The sequence below is a fragment of the Aricia agestis genome, chromosome 8 (assembly GCF_905147365.1).
Source record: "Aricia agestis chromosome 8, ilAriAges1.1, whole genome shotgun sequence".
Classification (NCBI taxonomy): domain Eukaryota; kingdom Metazoa; phylum Arthropoda; class Insecta; order Lepidoptera; family Lycaenidae; genus Aricia; species Aricia agestis.
In genome coordinates, this window is record NC_056413.1 from 8,461,202 (window position 1) to 8,484,553 (window position 23,352).

Here is a 23,352-nt window from a genome sequence, read left to right on the forward strand (position 1 = left end):
GTTTTACTCATAACTCTTCTAACTCGTTGAAATACTCTATATTTTACTCTTAATATTATTTATTTTACACATTTTACTCTAAACACAATATAAGATACACATTCTTATTACACCATTCATAAGTCATACTCATAACACAATAATTTTCTCTACAAAGTCACATCTCAGAATATGTCACATTTCAAATTACAGAAATATAAACTTATAAAAAGGTCGAAAAAGTTTTAAACAGTTCTAAAATAGAAAAAAATGACCATAAAGATAAACACCCGAATAAAAACCCGGCGGGAGGGAATATATGGGTTTTTATTGGGTTTAAACCCAGCGATCGGGTTTAAACCGGGTGGATTGCCCATCTCTAGTCTCGATATATCGCGAAAAAAATATCGATATATCGGTCAAATTTTTCGACCAATTTGCTTTTCTTTAAATTAATTTATAGTCCGTCAAAAAATTGAATAAATTTAAAAAAGTTTGTCCTTGGATCGGGACGTTTATATTTTTACTAAAATTTTTGTTATTTTACCGATGGCTTGACTTCGTATGTGCTAATTTAGTTAATAATTAGACAATAAATAAGATTTTTGATAGAACAGTAATATAACATGGCTTGATTTTGGACATTATTTAATGAACATAGAAATTAGTAGATTTGACGTTTAGTGATGTACTTTTTTATCGAATTTAAAAAATATAAGTTGAAGAATCTGATCATTTATTTAAAAGATTTTAACCTTAATCTTACTTATCGATATCCTCGACAAATATCAACCGAGTGTCCCATCACTATATCCCGCCATGTTTAGTTCTTGACAATATGGCGCCGGCCACACTTTTTTGTAGTTATGTCGCTTCCATCTGTTTCCTTATTCATTGAACAGTTCTGACAGAAATTGTTAGGATTTTATTGAACATGACACTCAATTATGAAGTTGACAGTCAGCTGTCAAACTGCGAAAAAATGAATTTACTATATTATATTAAATTCATTTTTTCGTTGATCGTTCAATTGAATTTATAATATAATATAATATAGCAAATACTGCGGCCGCACCTGCGTCCATCGTCCGAATCTTCGTGCTATGAGACGATACTATTGGACGATACACGCAGATCCAATAGTATAGTAATTCGCTTACATCAATGATTGGTCTCTCGCGCGCGGCGACCAATCATTAACCGAAACGAATCACTATATGAATTGCATGCAAAGAGGAGTTTAAAAATGAATCATATTATGATTCAATATATGATTCTCCAAAGCAACCATTTTAGCCCCGCAGGACAGCTAGTAATATATTATATTATTCTAAACTAAATCACTAAACAGGAACATAAATACATATTACATAAAATATAATTACCGAGTTACAAAATATCCCAAAGCGAACATTATCATTTCTCTATTTCATGTCTGATTCGAAAATCGATTAATTAGAATCGAGAATATGTACAACACTATTTGCTTCATTTGACAGAAAAATGAGAATATAGACTGTACCTCGAAACTAAGTAACTAAACTGTACCTTTTATTTCCATTGCGCGCTCAATAGCGGGCAAACAGAACGGGCTCTATAACTTTCTAACTAAAGCGGCAATGTATTATGAATCATGCGGTACACACGCAGTTACGTAGATTTCATGGTAAAAACTACAACCACCCACAATTAACATTAAATATTTATTTTTAAAATAAAGGACATAATATGATTTAATAATAAATTTACTTACCGATGAAAAGAAACGTATCCGCTATTTAGATCAACGTTTCTTGTCGAATTTCCACAGCCCAATACGGCACAATTAGACATTTTTAGAATTCCGACGTCCGATTCCGATAACGGTTGAGCGCTCCTAAAGAACATACTTTCGAAAGATTGACATTGTACAACGTTTGGGAACGCGATGGCACGCGAAGTACATGGCCTATCTAACTAGATCCATTTCTGTGCTGTACGCGGCTTCCTTAATCGCCTGTGTGTCAGCAAAGAGCCGCGAGCCACGTACGGCACACAACAAAATCTCGGCGAGTTTAGAGGCTGGTACTCGCCGAGATTTTGTTGTGTACCGTGTGGCCACGCATTGATACTATGGCGCACACATACAAGCCGCGCACGGTGCCTTTGTATGAAGATAACTTACTTTCCCTTCTTTTACTATGCTGGGGGCATGGTAATCCAGTGTGAGCGATTCTCGTCTGTCATCGACGCAAGCCGAGTAAGTCCGCGAACTTAAAACATGCGTATACGTCTATTAGGCTGTGGCGCACAATGTTGAAGCTACTTGTCTGTCACAGTTGGTATCCATTGCTCGCATCAAGCGAAAGCATTACTTTTGATAGTGTTCGATTGTGCGAAGTGGTATTGTTGTTGAAACATTCAACGCACATATTCAATGGAAAACACTCAAGACTGTATGCGATCTGAATCCTGATTCACTTTAGCAAGCATATTGTATGATACAGTAGGCTAAAACTATGATTGAAGTTACAAAAGAATGTGTTTTACAAAAACCTGCGCTAAATGTGGTCAGTCAGGCAAATGAAACGTTTCTATTGGTTCAAACACATTCCTCGCAAGTCGCAACGCAGCTTAGCTCAGCTCCGGTGGAAATGCAGTCAAATTGACTAAGAGCTGACGACCAAATCGTTCATGTAGTTTCAGCTGTTTACGTTCTACAACTACTAACTAACAACACCATTTACTCTTATATCTAATTCAATACTCTTTACGTTCTACAACTACTTTCTAACAACACCATTTACTCTTGCAGCTAATTCAATACCTTATACGTTCTACAAATACTTACTAATCACACCATTTATTCCTACATCTAAATCAAATACCTAATAGTTACAACAACTACTAACTCAACACCATTGGCTCTTTCAACTAATTCTTGTACCAACTTATAACTATAATTACACCTACTTTACGCTGAGCTCCCTCTCACTTTGGTTCGGGAGCTCAATGGCCTCCACCATCCCCTATTAGCCATCCCTTTCCACTCAAAAAGAAAGGTTTTCAAAATCTAATTGCTATAGTAACTAATTACACCATTTACTTTTACAAGTAATTCAATACTTTTTACGTTCTACAACTACTAACCAACAACACCATTTACTCTTACATCTAATTCAATACTCTTTACGTTCTACAACTACAGACTAACAACACCATTTAATACCAAATTATAACTAAAATTAAACTAACTCTACGCTGAGCTCCCTCTCACTTTGGTTCGGGAGCTCAATGGCCTCCACCATCCCCTATTAGCCATCACTTTCCACTCAAAAAGAAAGGTTTTCAAAATCTAATTGCTATAGTAACTAATTACACCATTTACTTTTACAACTAATTCAATACTCTTTTCGTTCTACAACTACTAACTAACAACACCATTTACTCTTACATCTAATTCAATACTCTTTACGTTCTACAACTAATAACTAACAACACCATTTACTCTTACATCTAATTCTATACCTTATACGTTCTACAACTACCTACTAAATACACCATTTACACTTACATCTACTTCATTACCTTTTACGTTCTGCAACTACTAACTAACAACACCATTTACTCTTACGTCTAATTCAATACTCTTTACGTTCTATAACTACTAACTAAATAACCATTTACTCTTACATCTAATTCAATACTCTTTACGTTCTACAACCACTAACTAACAACACCACTTACACTAACATCTACTTCATTACCTTTTACGTTCTGCAACTACTAACTAACAACACCATTTACTCTTACGTCTAATTCAATACTCTTTACGTTCTATAACTACTAACTAAATAACCATTTACTCTTACATCTAATTCAATACTCTTTATGTTCTACAACTACTAACTAACAACACCATTTACTCTTACGTCTAATTCAATACTCTTTACGTTCTATAAATACTAACTAACAACACCATTTACTCTTACATCTAATTCAATACCTTATACGTTCTACAACTACTAACTTACAACACCATTTACTCTTACATCTTATTCAATACTCTTTACGTTCTACAACTACTAATTAACAACACCATTTACTCTTACATCTAATTCAATACCTTATACGCTCTACAAATACTTACTAATCACATCGTTTATTCCTACATCTGAATTAAATACGAGTACCTCATACTTACTACAACTACTAACTCAACACTATTTACTCTTACATCTAATTCTTTTACCAACTTATAACTAAAATTAAACATACTCTACGCTGAGCTCCCTCTCACTTTGGTTCGGGAGCTCAATGGCCTCCACCATCCCCTATTAGCCATCCCTTTCCACTCAAAAAGAAAGGTTTTCAAAATCTAATTGCTATACTAACTAATTACACCATTTACTCTTACATCTAATTCAATACTCTTTACGTTATCCAACTAATAACTAACAACACCATTTACTCTTACGTCTAATTCAATACTCTTTATGTTCTACAACTAATAACTAACAACACCATTTACTCTTACATCTAATTCAATACTACTAATTTACAACACCATTTACTCTTACATCTAATTCAGTACCTTATACGTTCTACAAATACTTACTAATTGCACCATTTATTCCTACATCTAAATCAAATACCTAATACTTACTACAACTACTAACTCAACACCATTTACTCTTACATCTAATTCAATACCTTATACGTTCTACAACTACTGACTAACAACACCATTTACATTTACATCTACTTCATTACCTTATACGTTCTACAACTACTGACTAACAACACCATTTACACTTACATCTACTTCATTACCTTATACGTTCTACAACTACTAACTTACAACACCATTTACTCTTACATCTAATTTAATACTCTTTACGTTCTACAACTACTTACTAACAACACCATTTACTCTTACATCTAATTTAATACTCTTTACGTCATACAACTAATAATTAACAACACCATTTACTCTTACAACTAATTCAATACCTTATACGTTCTACACCTACTGACTAACAACACCATTTACACTTACATCTACTTCATTACCTTATACGTTCTACAACTACTAACTTACAACACCATTTACTCTTACATCTAATTTAATACTCTTTTCGTTCTACAACTACTTACTAACAACACCATTTACTCTTACATCTTATTCAATACTCTTTACGTTCTACAACTACTAATTAACAACACCATTTACTCTTACATCTAATTCAATACCTTATACGTTCTACAAATACTTACTAATCACATCGTTTATTCCTACATCTGAATTAAATACCTCATACTTACTACAACCACTAACTCAACACTATTTACTCTTACATCTAATTCTTTTACCAACTTATAACTAAAATTAAACAAACTCTACACTGAGCTCCCTCTCACTTTGGTTCGGGAGCTCAATGGCCTCCACCATCCCCTATTAGCCATCCCTTTCCACTCAAAAAGAAAGGTTTTCAAAATCTAATTGCTATAATAACTAATTACACCATTTACTCTTACATCTAATTCAATACTCTTTACGTTATCCAACTAATAACTAACAACACCATTTACTCTTACATCTAATTCAATACTCTTTACGTTCTACAACTACTAACTAACAACACCATTTATTCTTACATCTAATTCAATACTCTTTACGTTCTACAACTACTTACTTATTACACCATTTACACTTACATCTACTAAACTACCTTATACGTTTTGCAACTACTATCAAACAACACCATTTACTCTTGCATCTAATTAAATACTCTTTACGTTCTACAACTACTGACTAACAACACCATTTACTCTTACATCTAATTCAATACTCTTTACATTATACAACTAATAACTAACAAAACCATTTACTCTTACATCTAATTCAATACTCTTTACGTTCTACAACTAATAACTAACAACACCATTTACTCTTACATCTAATTCAAAACCTTATACGTTCTACAACTACCTACTAATAACACCATTTACAATTACATCTACTTCATTACCTTATACTTTCTGCAACTACTAACTAACAACACCATTTACTCTTACATCTAATTCAATACCTTATACGTTCTACAAATACTTACTAATCACACCGTTTATTCCTACATCTGAATTAAATACTTAATACTTACTACAACTACTCACTCAACACCATTTACACTTACATCTAATTCTTTTACCAACTTATAACTAAAATTAAACATACTCTACGCTGAGCTCCCTCTCACTTTGGTTCGGGAGCTCAATGGCCTCCACCATCCCCTATTAGCTATCCCTTTCCACTCAAAAAGGAAAGGTTTTCAAAATCTAATTGCTATACTAACTAATAACACCATTCACTCTTACATCTAATTTAATACTCTTTACGTTATCCAACTAATAACTAACAACACCATTTACTCTTACGTCTAATTCAATACTCTTTACGTTCTACAACTAATAACTAACAACACCATTTACTCTTACATCTAATTCATTACTACTAATTTACAACACCATTTACTCTTACATCTAATTCAGTACCTTATACGTTCTACAAATACTTACTAATCACACCATTTATTCCCACATCTAAATCAAATACCTAATACTTACTACAACTACTAACTCAACAACATTTACTCTTACATCTAATTCAATACTCTTTACGTTCTACAACTAATAATAAACAACACCATTTACTCTTACATCTAATTCAATACCTTATACGTTCTACAACTACTGACTCACAACACCATTTACTCTTACATCTAATTTAATACTCTTTACGTCATACAACTAATAATTAACAACACCATTTACTCTTACAACTAATTCAATACCTTATACGTTCTACAACTACTGACTAACAACACCATTAACACTTACATCTACTTCATTACCTTATACGTTCTACAACTACTAACTTACAACACCATTTACTCTTACATCTAATTTAATACTCTTTACGAGAACGTAAAGAAAAGTTGTAGAAACAACTACTTACTAACAACACCATTTACTCTTACATCTTATTCAATACTCTTTACGTTCTACAACTACTAATTAACAACACCATTTACTCTTACATCTAATTCAATACCTTATACGTTCTACAAATACTTACTAATCACATCATTTATTCCTACATCTCAATTAAATACCTCATACTTACTACAACTACTAACTCAACACTATTTACTCTTACATCTAATTCTTTTACCAACTTATAACTAAAATTAAACAAACTCTACGCTGAGCTCCCTCTCACTTTGGTTCGGGAGCTCAATGGCCTCCACCATCCCCTATTAGCCATCCCTTTCCACTCAAAAAGAAAGGTTTTCAAAATCTAATTGCTATACTAACTAATTACACCATTTACTCTTACATCTAATTCAATACTCTTTACGTTATCCAACTAATAACTAACAACACCATTTACTCTTACGTCTAATTCAATACTCTTTACGTTCTACAACTAATAACTAACAACACCATTTACTCTTACATCTAATTCAATACTACTAATTTACAACACCATTTACTCTTACATCTAATTCAGTACCTTATACGTTCTACAAATACTTACTAATCACACCATTTATTCCTACATCTAAATCAAATACCTAATACTTACTACAACTACTAACTCAACACCATTTACTCTTACATCTAATTTAATACTCTTTACGTCATACAACTAATAATTAACAACACCATTTACTCTTACAACTAATTCAATACCTTATACGTTCTACAACTACTGACTAACAACACCATTAACACTTACATCTACTTCATTACCTTATACGTTCTACAACTACTAACTTACAACACCATTTACTCTTACATCTAATTTAATACTCTTTACGAGAACGTAAAGAAAAGTTGTAGAAACAACTACTTACTAACAACACCATTTACTCTTACATCTTATTCAATACTCTTTACGTTCTACAACTACTAATTAACAACACCATTTACTCTTACATCTAATTCAATACCTTATACGTTCTACAAATACTTACTAATCACATCGTTTATTCCTACATCTCAATTAAATACCTCATACTTACTACAACTACTAACTCAACACTATTTACTCTTACATCTAATTCTTTTACCAACTTATAACTAAAATTAAACATACTCTACGCTGAGCTCCCTCTCACTTTGGTTCGGGAGCTCAATGGCCTCCACCATCCCCTATTAGCCATCCCTTTCCACTCAAAAAGAAAGGTTTTCAAAATCTAATTGCTATTCTAACTAATTACACCATTTACTCTTACATCTAATTCAATACCTTATACGTTCTACAACTACTTACTTATTACACCATTTACACTTACATCTACTAAACTACCTTATACGTTTTGCAACTACTATCAAACAGCACCATTTACTCTTGCATCTAATTAAATACTCTTTACGTTCTACAACTACTGACTAACAACACCATTTACTCTTACATCTAATTCAATACTCTTTACATTATATAACTAATAACTAACAACACCATTTACTCTTACATCTAATTCAATACTCTTTACGTTCTACAACTAATAACTAACAACACCATTTACTCTTACATCTAATTCAAAACCTTATACGTTCTACAACTACCTACTAATAACACCATTTACAATTACATCTACTTCATTACCTTATACTTTCTGCAACTACTAACTAACAACACCATTTACTCTTACATCTAATTCAATACCTTATACGTTCTACAAATACTTACTAATCACACCGTTTATTCCTACATCTGAATTAAATACTTAATACTTACTACAACTACTAACTCAACACCATTTACACTTACATCTAATTCTTTTACCAACTTATAACTAAAATTAAACATACTCTACGCTGAGCTCCCTCTCACTTTGGTTCGGGAGCTCAATGGCCTCCACCATCCCCTATTAGCTATCCCTTTCCACTCAAAAAGGAAAGGTTTTCAAAATCTAATTGCTATACTAACTAATAACACCATTTACTCTTACATCTAATTTAATACTCTTTACGTTATCCAACTAATAACTAACAACACCATTTACTCTTACGTCTAATTCAATACTCTTTACGTTCTACAACTAATAACTAACAACACCATTTACTCTTACATCTAATTCATTACTACTAATTTACAACACCATTTAATCTTACATCTAATTCAGTACCTTATACGTTCTACAAATACTTACTAATCACAACATTTATTCCTACATCTAAATCAAATACCTAATACTTACTACAACTACTAACTCAACAACATTTACTCTTACATCTAATTCAATACTCTTTACGTTCTACAACTAATAATTAACAACACCATTTACTCTTACATCTAATTCAATACCTTATACGTTCTACAACTACTGACTCACAACAGCATTTACACTTACATCTACTTCATTACCTTATACGTTCTACAACTACTAACTGACAACACCATTTACTCTTACATCTAATTTAATACTCTTTACGTCATAAAACTAATAATTAACAACACCATTTACTCTTACAACTAATTCAATACCTTATACGTTCTACAACTACTGACTAACAACACCATTAACACTTACATCTACTTCATTACCTTATACGTTCTACAACTACTAACTTACAACACCATTTACTCTTACATCTAATTTAATACTCTTTACGTTCTACAACTACTTACTAACAACACCATTTACTCTTACATCTTATTCAATACTCTTTACGTTCTACAACTACTAATTAACAACATCATTTACTCTTACATCTAATTCAATACCTTATACGTTCTACAAATACTTAGTAATCACATCGTTTATTCCTACATCTCAATTAAATACCTCATACTTACTACAACTACTAACTCAACACTATTTACTCTTACATCTAATTCTTTTACCAACTTATAACTAAAATTAAACATACTCTACGCTGAGCTCCCTCTCACTTTGGTTCGGGAGCTCAATGGCCTCCACCATCCCCTATTAGCCATCCCTTTCCACTCAAAAAGAAAGGTTTTCAAAACCTAATTGCTATACTAACTAATTACACCATTTACTCTTACATCTAATTCAATACTCTTTACGTTATCCAACTAATAACTAACAACACCATTTACTCTTACGTCTAATTCAATACTCTTTACGTTCTACAACTAATAACTAACAACACCATTTACTCTTACATCTAATTCAATACTACTAATTTACAACACCATTTACTCTTACATCTAATACAGTACCTTATACGTTCTACAAATACTTACTAATCGCACCATTTATTCCTACATCTAAATCAAATACCTAATACTTACTACAACTACTAACTCAACACCATTTACTCTTACATCTAATTCAATACTCTTTACGTTATCCAACTAATAACTAACAACACCATTTACTCTTACGTCTAATTCAATACTCTTTACGTTCTACAACTAATAACTAACAACACCATTTACTCTTACATCTAATTCAATACTACTAATTTACAACACCATTTACTCTTACATCTAATTCAGTACCTTATACGTTCTACAAATACTTACTAATCGCACCATTTATTCCTACATCTAAATCAAATACCTAATACTTACTACAACTACTAACTCAACACCATTAACTCTTACATCTAATTCAATACTCTTTACGTTCTACAACTAATAATTAACAACACCATTTACTCTTACATCTAATTCAATACCTTATACGTTCTACAACTACTAACTAACAACACCATTTACTCTTACATCTAATTTAATACTCTTTACGTCATAAAACTAATAATTAACAACACCATTTACTCTTACAACTAATTCAATACCTTATACGTTCTACAACTACTGACTAACAACACCATTAACACTTACATCTACTTCATTACCTTATACGTTCTACAACTACTAACTTACAACACCATTTACTCTTACATCTAATTTAATACTCTTTACGTTCTACAACTACTTACTAACAACACCATTTACTCTTACATCTTATTCAATACTCTTTACGTTCTACAACTACTAATTAACAACACCATTTACTCTTACATCTAATTCAATACAATATACGTTCTACAAATACTTACTAATCACATCGTTTATTCCTACATCTCAACTAAATACCTCATACTTACTACAACTACTAACTCAACACTATTTACTCTTACATCTAATTCTTTTACCAACTTATAACTAAAATTAAACATACTCTACGCTGAGCTCCCTCTCACTTTGGTTCGGGAGCTCAATGGCCTCCACCATCCCCTATTAGCCATCCCTTTCCACTCAAAAAGAAAGGTTTTCAAAATCTAATTGCTATTCTAACTAATTACACCATTTACTCTTACATCTAATTCAATACTCTTTACGTTATCCAACTAATAACTAACAACACCATTTACTCTTACGTCTAATTCAATACTCTTTACGTTCTACAACTAATAACTAACAACACCATTTACTCTTACATCTAATTCAATACTACTAATTTACAACACCATTTACTCTTACATCTAATTCAGTACCTTATACGTTCTACAAATACTTACTAATCGCACCATTTATTCCTACATATAAATCAAATACCTAATACTTACTACAACTACTAACTCAACACCATTTACTCTTACATCTAATTCAATACTCTTTACGTTCTACAACTAATAATTAACAACACCATTTACTCTTACATCTAATTCAATACCTTATACGTTCTACAACTACTGACTAACAACACCATTTACATTTACTTCATTACCTTATACGTTCTACAACTACTGACTTACAACACCATTTACACTTACACCTACTTCATTACCTTATACGTTCTACAACTACTAACTTACAACACCATTTACTCTTACATCTAATTTAATACTCTTTACGTTCTACAACTACTTACTAACAACACCATTTACTCTTACATCTAATTCAATACTCTTTACGTTCTACAACTACTTACTAACAACACCATTTACTCTTACATCTAATTCAATACTCTTTACGTTCTACAACTAATAATTAACAACACCATTTACTCTTACATCTAATTCAATACCTTATACGTTCTACAACTACTAACTAACAACACCATTTACATTTACATCTACTTCAGTACCTTATACGTTCTACAAATACTTACTAATCGCACCATTTATTCCTACATATAAATCAAATACCTAATACTTACTACAACTACTAACTCAACACCATTTACTCTTACATCTAATTCAATACTCTTTACGTTCTACAACTACTGACTAACAACACCATTTACATTTACTTCATTACCTTATACGTTCTACAACTACTGACTTACAACACCATTTACACTTACACCTACTTCATTACCTTATACGTTCTACAACTACTAACTTACAACACCATTTTCTCTTACATCTAATTTAATACTCTTTACGTTCTACAACTACTTACTAACAACACCATTTACTCTTACATCTTGTTCAATACTCTTTACGTTCTACAACTAATAACTAACAACACCATTTACTCTTACATCTAATTCAATACTACTAATTTACAACACCATTTACTCTTACATCTAATTCAGTACCTTATACGTTCTACAAATACTTACTAATCACACCATTTATTCCTACATCTAAATCAAATACCTAATACTTACTACAACTACTAACTCAACACCATTTACTCTTACATCTAATTCAATACCTTATACGTTCTACAAATACTTACTAATCACATCGTTTATTCCTACATCTGAATTAAATACCTCATACTTACAACAACTACTAACTCAACACTATTTACTCTTACATCTAATTCTTTTACCAACTTATAACTAAAATTAAACATACTCTACGCTGAGCTCCCTCTCACTTTGGTTCGGGAGCTCAATGGCCTCCACCATCCCCTATAAGCCATCGCTTTCCACTCAAAAAGAAAGGTTTTCAAAATCTAATTGCTATACTAACTAACTACACCATTTACTCTTACATCTAATTCAATACTCTTTACGTTATCCAACTAATAACTAACAACACCATTTACTCTTACATCTAATTCAATACTCTTTACGTTCTACAACTACTAACTAACAACACCATTTATTCTTACATCTACTAAACTACCTTATACGTTTTGCTACTACTATCAAACAACACCATTTACTCTTGCATCTAATTAAATACTCTTTACGTTCTACAACTACTGATTAACAACACCATTTACTCTTACATCTAATTCAATACTCTTTACGTTATACAACTAATAACTAACAACACCATTTACTCTTACATCTAATTCAATACTCTTTACGTTCTACAACTAATAACTAACAACACCATTTACTCTTACATCTAATTCAAAACCTTATACGTTCTACAACTACCTACTAATAACACCATTTACAATTACATCTACTTCATTACCTTATACTTTCTGCAACTACTAACTAACAACACCATTTACTCTTACATCTAATTCAATACCTTATACGTTCTACAAATACTTACTAATCACACCGTTTATTCCTACATCTGAATTAAATACTTAATACTTACTACAACTACTAACTCAACACCATTTACACTTACATCTAATTCTTTTACCAACTTATAACTAAAATTAAACATACTGTACGCTGAGCTCCCTCTCACTTTGGTTCGGGAGCTCAATGGCCTCCACCATCCCCTATTAGCCATCCCTTTCCACTCAAAAAGGAAAGGTTTTCAAAATCTAATTGCTATACTAACTAATTACACCATTTACTCTTACATCTAATTCAATACTCTTTACGTTATCCAACTAATAACTAACAACACCATTTACTCTTACGTCTAATTCAATACTCTTTACGTTCTACAACTAATAACTAACAACACCATTTACTCTTACATCTAATTCAGTACCTTATACGTTCTACAAATACTTACTAATCACACCATTTATTCCTTCATCTAAATCAAATACCTAATACTTACTACAACTACTAACTCAACACCATTTACTCTTACATCTAATTCAATACTCTTAACGTTCTACAACTAATAATTAACAACATCATTTACACTTACATCTACTTCATTACCTTATACGTTATACAACTACTAACTAACAACACCATTTACTCTTACATCTAATTTAATACTCTTTACGTCATACAACTAATAATTAACAACACCATTTACTCTTACAACTAATTCAACACCTTATACGTTCTACAACTACTGACTAACAACACCATTAACACTTACATCTACTTCATTACCTTATACGTTCTACAACTACTAACTTACAACACCATTTACTCTTACATCTAATTTAATACTCTTTACGTTCTACAACTACTTACTAACAACACCATTTACTCTTACATCTTATTCAATGCTCTTTACGTTCTACAACTACTAATTAACAACACCATTTACTCTTACATCTAATTCAATACCTTATACGCTCTACAAATACTTACTAATCACATCGTTTATTCCTACATCTGAATTAAATACGAGTACCTCATACTTACTACAACTACTAACTCAACACTATTTACTCTTACATCTAATTCTTTTACCAACTTTTAACTAAAATTAAACATACTCTACGCTGAGCTCCCTCTCACTTTGGTTCGGGAGCTCAATGGCCTCCACCATCCCCTATTAGCCATCCCTTTCCACTCAAAAAGAAAGGTTTTCAAAATCTAATTGCTATACTAACTAATTACACCATTTACTCTTACATCTAATTCAATACTCTTTACGTTATCCAACTAATAACTAACAACACCATTTACTCTTACGTCTAATTCAATACTCTTTATGTTCTACAACTAATAACTAACAACACCATTTACTCTTACATCTAATTCAATACTACTAATTTACAACACCATTTACTCTTACATCTAATTCAGTACCTTATACGTTCTACAAATACTTACTAATCGCACCATTTATTCCTACATCTAAATCAAATACCTAATACTTACTACAACTACTAACTCAACACCATTTACTCTTACATCTAATTCAATACTCTTTACGTTCTACAACTAATAATTAACAACACCATTTACTCTTACATCTAATTCAATACCTTATACGTTCTACAACTACTGACTAACAACACCATTTACATTTACATCTACTTCATTACCTTATACGTTCTACAACTACTGACTAACAACACCATTTACACTTACATCTACTTCATTACCTTATACGTTCTACAACTACTAACTTACAACACCATTTACTCTTACATCTAATTTAATACTCTTTACGTTCTACAACTACTTACTAACAACACCATTTACTCTTACATCTAATTTAATATTCTTACGTCATACAACTAATAATTAACAACACCATTTACTCTTACAACTAATTCAATACCTTATACGTTCTACACCTACTGACTAACAACACCATTTACACTTACATCTACTTCATTACCTTATACGTTCTACAACTACTAACTTACAACACCATTTACTCTTACATCTAATTTAATACTCTTTTCGTTCTACAACTACTTACTAACAACACCATTTACTCTTACATCTTATTCAATACTCTTTACGTTCTACAACTACTAATTAACAACACCATTTACTCTTACATCTAATTCAATACCTTATACGTTCTACAAATACTTACTAATCACATCGTTTATTCCTACATCTGAATTAAATACCTCATACTTACTACAACCACTAACTCAACACTATTTACTCTTACATCTAATTCTTTTACCAACTTATAACTAAAATTAAACAAACTCTACGCTGAGCTCCCTCTCACTTTGGTTCGGGAGCTCAATGGCCTCCACCATCCCCTATTAGCCATCCCTTTCCACTCAAAAAGAAAGGTTTTCAAAATCTAATTGCTATACTAACTAATTACACCATTTACTCTTACATCTAATTCAATACTCTTTACGTTATCCAACTAATAACTAACAACACCATTTACTCTTACATCTAATTCAATACTCTTTACGTTCTACAACTACTAACTAACAACACCATTTATTCTTACATCTAATTCAATACTCTTTACGTTCTACAACTACTTACTTATTACACCATTTACACTTACATCTACTAAACTACCTTATACGTTTTGCAACTACTATCAAACAACACCATTTACTCTTGCATCTAATTAAATACTCTTTACGTTCTACAACTACTGACTAACAACACCATTTACTCTTACATCTAATTCAATACTCTTTACATTATACAACTAATAACTAACAACACCATTTACTCTTACATCTAATTCAATACTCTTTACGTTCTACAACTAATAACTAACAACACCATTTACTCTTACATCTAATTCAAAACCTTATACGTTCTACAACTACCTACTAATAACACCATTTACAATTACATCTACTTCATTACCTTATACTTTCTGCAACTACTAACTAACAACACCATTTACTCTTACATCTAATTCAATACCTTATACGTTCTACAAATACTTACTAATCACACCGTTTATTCCTACATCTGAATTAAATACTTAATACTTACTACAACTACTCACTCAACACCATTTACACTTACATCTAATTCTTTTACCAACTTATAACTAAAATTAAACATACTCTACGCTGAGCTCCCTCTCACTTTGGTTCGGGAGCTCAATGGCCTCCACCATCCCCTATTAGCTATCCCTTTCCACTCAAAAAGGAAAGGTTTTCAAAATCTAATTGCTATACTAACTAATAACACCATTTACTCTTACATCTAATTTAATACTCTTTACGTTATCCAACTAATAACTAACAACACCATTTACTCTTACGTCTAATTCAATACTCTTTACGTTCTACAACTAATAACTAACAACACCATTTACTCTTACATCTAATTCATTACTACTAATTTACAACACCATTTACTCTTACATCTAATTCAGTACCTTATACGTTCTACAAATACTTACTAATCACACCATTTATTCCCACATCTAAATCAAATACCTAATACTTACTACAACTACTAACTCAACAACATTTACTCTTACATCTAATTCAATACTCTTTACGTTCTACAACTAATAATAAACAACACCATTTACTCTTACATCTAATTCAATACCTTATACGTTCTACAACTACTGACTCACAACACCATTTACTCTTACATCTAATTTAATACTCTTTACGTCATACAACTAATAATTAACAACACCATTTACTCTTACAACTAATTCAATACCTTATACGTTCTACAACTACTGACTAACAACACCATTTACATTTACTTCATTACCTTATACGTTCTACAACTACTGACTTACAACACCATTTACACTTACACCTACTTCATTACCTTATACGTTCTACAACTACTAACTTACAACACCATTTACTCTTACATCTAATTTAATACTCTTTACGTTCTACAACTACTTACTAACAACACCATTTACTCTTACATCTTGTTCAATACTCTTTACGTTCTACAACTAATAACTAACAACACCATTTACTCTTACATCTAATTCAATACTACTAATTTACAACACCATTTACTCTTACATCTAATTCAGTACCTTATACGTTCTACAAATACTTACTAATCACACCATTTATTCCTACATCTAAATCAAATACCTAATACTTACTACAACTACTAACTCAACACCATTTACTCTTACATCTAATTCAATACCTTATACGTTCTACAAATACTTACTAATCACATCGTTTATTCCTACATCTGAATTAAATACCTCATACTTACTACAACTACTAACTCAACACTATTTACTCTTACATCTAATTCTTTTACCAACTTATAACTAAAATTAAACATACTCTACGCTGAGCTCCCTCTCACTTTGGTTCGGGAGCTCAATGGCCTCCACCATCCCCTATAAGCCATCGCTTTCCACTCAAAAAGAAAGGTTTTCAAAATCTAATTGCTATACTAACTAACTACACCATTTACTCTTACATCTAATTCAATACTCTTTACGTTATCCAACTAATAACTAACAACACCATTTACTCTTACATCTAATTCAATACTCTTTACGTTCTACAACTACTAACTAACAACACCATTTATTCTTACATCTACTAAACTACCTTATACGTTTTGCTACTACTATCAAACAACACCATTTACTCTTGCATCTAATTAAATACTCTTTACGTTCTACAACTACTGATTAACAACACCATTTACTCTTACATCTAATTCAATACTCTTTACGTTATACAACTAATAACTAACAACACCATTTACTCTTACATCTAATTCAATACTCTTTACGTTCTACAACTAATAACTAACAACACCATTTACTCTTACATCTAATTCAAAACCTTATACGTTCTACAACTACCTACTAATAACACCATTTACAATTACATCTACTTCATTACCTTATACTTTCTGCAACTACTAACTAACAACACCATTTACTCTTACATCTAATTCAATACCTTATACGTTCTACAAATACTTACTAATCACACCGTTTATTCCTACATCTGAATTAAATACTTAATACTTACTACAACTACTAACTCAACACCATTTACACTTACATCTAATTCTTTTACCAACTTATAACTAAAATTAAACATACTGTACGCTGAGCTCCCTCTCACTTTGGTTCGGGAGCTCAATGGCCTCCACCATCCCCTATTAGCCATCCCTTTCCACTCAAAAAGGAAAGGTTTTCAAAATCTAATTGCTATACTAACTAATTACACCATTTACTCTTACATCTAATTCAATACTCTTTACGTTATCCAACTAATAACTAACAACACCATTTACTCTTACGTCTAATTCAATACTCTTTACGTTCTACAACTAATAACTAACAACACCATTTACTCTTACATCTAATTCAGTACCTTATACGTTCTACAAATACTTACTAATCACACCATTTATTCCTTCATCTAAATCAAATACCTAATACTTACTACAACTACTAACTCAACACCATTTACTCTTACATCTAATTCAATACTCTTAACGTTCTACAACTAATAATTAACAACATCATTTACACTTACATCTACTTCATTACCTTATACGTTATACAACTACTAACTAACAACACCATTTACTCTTACATCTAATTTAATACTCTTTACGTCATACAACTAATAATTAACAACACCATTTACTCTTACAACTAATTCAACACCTTATACGTTCTACAACTACTGACTAACAACACCATTAACACTTACATCTACTTCATTACCTTATACGTTCTACAACTACTAACTTACAACACCATTTACTCTTACATCTAATTTAATACTCTTTACGTTCTACAACTACTTACTAACAACACCATTTACTCTTACATCTTATTCAATGCTCTTTACGTTCTACAACTACTAATTAACAACACCATTTACTCTTACATCTAATTCAATACCTTATACGCTCTACAAATACTTACTAATCACATCGTTTATTCCTACATCTGAATTAAATACGAGTACCTCATACTTACTACAACTACTAACTCAACACTATTTACTCTTACATCTAATTCTTTTACCAACTTATAACTAAAATTAAACATACTCTACGCTGAGCTCCCTCTCACTTTGGTTCGGGAGCTCAATGGCCTCCACCATCCCCTATTAGCCATCCCTTTCCACTCAAAAAGAAAGGTTTTCAAAATCTAATTGCTATACTAACTAATTACACCATTTACTCTTACATCTAATTCAATACTCTTTACGTTATCCAACTAATAACTAACAACACCATTTACTCTTACGTCTAATTCAATACTCTTTATGTTCTACAACTAATAACTAACAACACCATTTACTCTTACATCTAATTCAATACTACTAATTTACAACACCATTTACTCTTACATCTAATTCAGTACCTTATACGTTCTACAAATACTTACTAATCGCACCATTTATTCCTACATCTAAATCAAATACCTAATACTTACTACAACTACTAACTCAACACCATTTACTCTTACATCTAATTCAATACTCTTTACGTTCTACAACTAATAATTAACAACACCATTTACTCTTACATCTAATTCAATACCTTATACGTTCTACAACTACTGACTAACAACACCATTTACATTTACATCTACTTCATTACCTTATACGTTCTACAACTACTGACTAACAACACCATTTACACTTACATCTACTTCATTACCTTATACGTTCTACAACTACTAACTTACAACACCATTTACTCTTACATCTAATTTAATACTCTTTACGTTCTACAACTACTTACTAACAACACCATTTACTCTTACATCTAATTTAATATTCTTACGTCATACAACTAATAATTAACAACACCATTTACTCTTACAACTAATTCAATACCTTATACGTTCTACACCTACTGACTAACAACACCATTTACACTTACATCTACTTCATTACCTTATACGTTCTACAACTACTAACTTACAACACCATTTACTCTTACATCTAATTTAATACTCTTTTCGTTCTACAACTACTTACTAACAACACCATTTACTCTTACATCTTATTCAATACTCTTTACGTTCTACAACTACTAATTAACAACACCATTTACTCTTACATCTAATTCAATACTTTATACGTTCTACAAATACTTACTAATCACATCGTTTATTCCTACATCTGAATTAAATACCTCATACTTACTACAACCACTAACTCAACACTATTTACTCTTACATCTAATTCTTTTACCAACTTATAACTAAAATTAAACAAACTCTACGCTGAGCTCCCTCTCACTTTGGTTCGGGAGCTCAATGGCCTCCACCATCCCCTATTAGCCATCCCTTTCCACTCAAAAAGAAAGGTTTTCAAAATCTAATTGCTATACTAACTAATTACACCATTTACTCTTACATCTAATTCAATACTCTTTACGTTATCCAACTAATAACTAACAACACCATTTACTCTTACATCTAATTCAATACTCTTTACGTTCTACAACTACTAACTAACAACACCATTTATTCTTACATCTAATTCAATACTCTTTACGTTCTACAACTACTTACTTATTACACCATTTACACTTACATCTACTAAACTACCTTATACGTTTTGCAACTACTATCAAACAACACCATTTACTCTTGCATCTAATTAAATACTCTTTACGTTCTACAACTACTGACTAACAACACCATTTACTCTTACATCTAATTCAATACTCTTTACATTATACAACTAATAACTAACAACACCATTTACTCTTACATCTAATTCAATACTCTTTACGTTCTACAACTAATAACTAACAACACCATTTACTCTTACATCTAATTCAAAACCTTATACGTTCTACAACTACCTACTAATAACACCATTTACAATTACATCTACTTCATTACCTTATACTTTCTGCAACTACTAACTAACAACACCATTTACTCTTACATCTAATTCAATACCTTATACGTTCTACAAATACTTACTAATCACACCGTTTATTCCTACATCTGAATTAAATACTTAATACTTACTACAACTACTCACTCAACACCATTTACACTTACATCTAATTCTTTTACCAACTTATAACTAAAATTAAACATACTCTACGCTGAGCTCCCTCTCACTTTGGTTCGGGAGCTCAATGGGCTCCACCATCCCCTATTAGCTATCCCTTTCCACTCAAAAAGGAAAGGTTTTCAAAATCTAATTGCTATACTAACTAATAACACCATTTACTCTTACATCTAATTTAATACTCTTTACGTTATCCAACTAATAACTAACAACACCATTTACTCTTACGTCTAATTCAATACTCTTTACGTTCTACAACTAATAACTAACAACACCATTTACTCTTACATCTAATTCATTACTACTAATTTACAACACCATTTACTCTTACATCTAATTCAGTACCTTATACGTTCTACAAATACTTACTAATCACACCATTTATTCCCACATCTAAATCAAATACCTAATACTTACTACAACTACTAACTCAACAACATTTACTCTTACATCTAATTCAATACTCTTTACGTTCTACAACTAATAATAAACAACACCATTTACTCTTACATCTAATTCAATACCTTATACGTTCTACAACTACTGACTCACAACACCATTTACTCTTACATCTAATTTAATACTCTTTACGTCATACAACTAATAATTAACAACACCATTTACTCTTACAACTAATTCAATACCTTATACGTTCTACAACTACTGACTAACAACACCATTAACACTTACATCTACTTCATTACCTTATACGTTCTACAACTACTAACTTACAACACCATTTACTCTTACATCTAATTTAATACTCTTTACGTTCTACAACTACTTACTAACAACACCATTTACTCTTACATCTTATTCAATACTCTTTACGTTCTACAACTACTAATTAACAACACCATTTACTCTTACATCTTATTAAATACCTTATACGTTCTACAAATACTTACTAATCACATCGTTTATTCCTACATCTGAATTAAATACCTCATACTTACTACAACTACTAACTCAACACTATTTACTCTTACATCTAATTCTTTTACCAACTTATAACTAAAATTAAACATACTCTACGCTGAGCTCCCTCTCACTTTGGTTCGGGAGCTCAATGGCCTCCACCATCCCCTATTAGCCATCCCTTTCCACTCAAAAAGAAAGGTTTTCAAAATCTAATTGCTATACTAACTAATAACACCACTTACTCTTACATCTAATTCAATACTCTTTACGTTATCCAACTAATAACTAACAACACCATTTACTCTTACGTCTAATTCAATACTCTTTACGTTCTACAACTAATAATTAACAACACCATTTACTCTTACATCTAATTCAGTACCTTATACGTTCTACAAATACTTACTAATCACACCATTTATTCCTACATCTAAATCAAATACCTAATACTTACTACAACTACTAACTCAACACCATTTACTCTTACATCTAATTCAATACCTTATACGTTCTACAAATACTTACTAATCACATCGTTTATTTCTACATCTGAATTAAATACCTCATACTTACTACAACTACTAACTCAACACTATTTACTCTTACATCTAATTCTTTTACCAACTTATAACTAAAATTAAACATACTCTACGCTGAGCTCCCTCTCACTTTGGTTCGGGAGCTCAATGGCCTCCACCATCCCCTATTAGCCATCCCTTTCCACTCAAAAAGAAAGGTTTTCAAAATCTAATTACTATACTAACTAATTACACCATTTACTCTTATATCTAATTCAATACTCTTTACGTTATCCAACTAATAACTAACAACACCATTTACTCTTACGTCTAATTCAATACCTTATACGTTCTACAACTACTTACTTATTACACCATTTACAC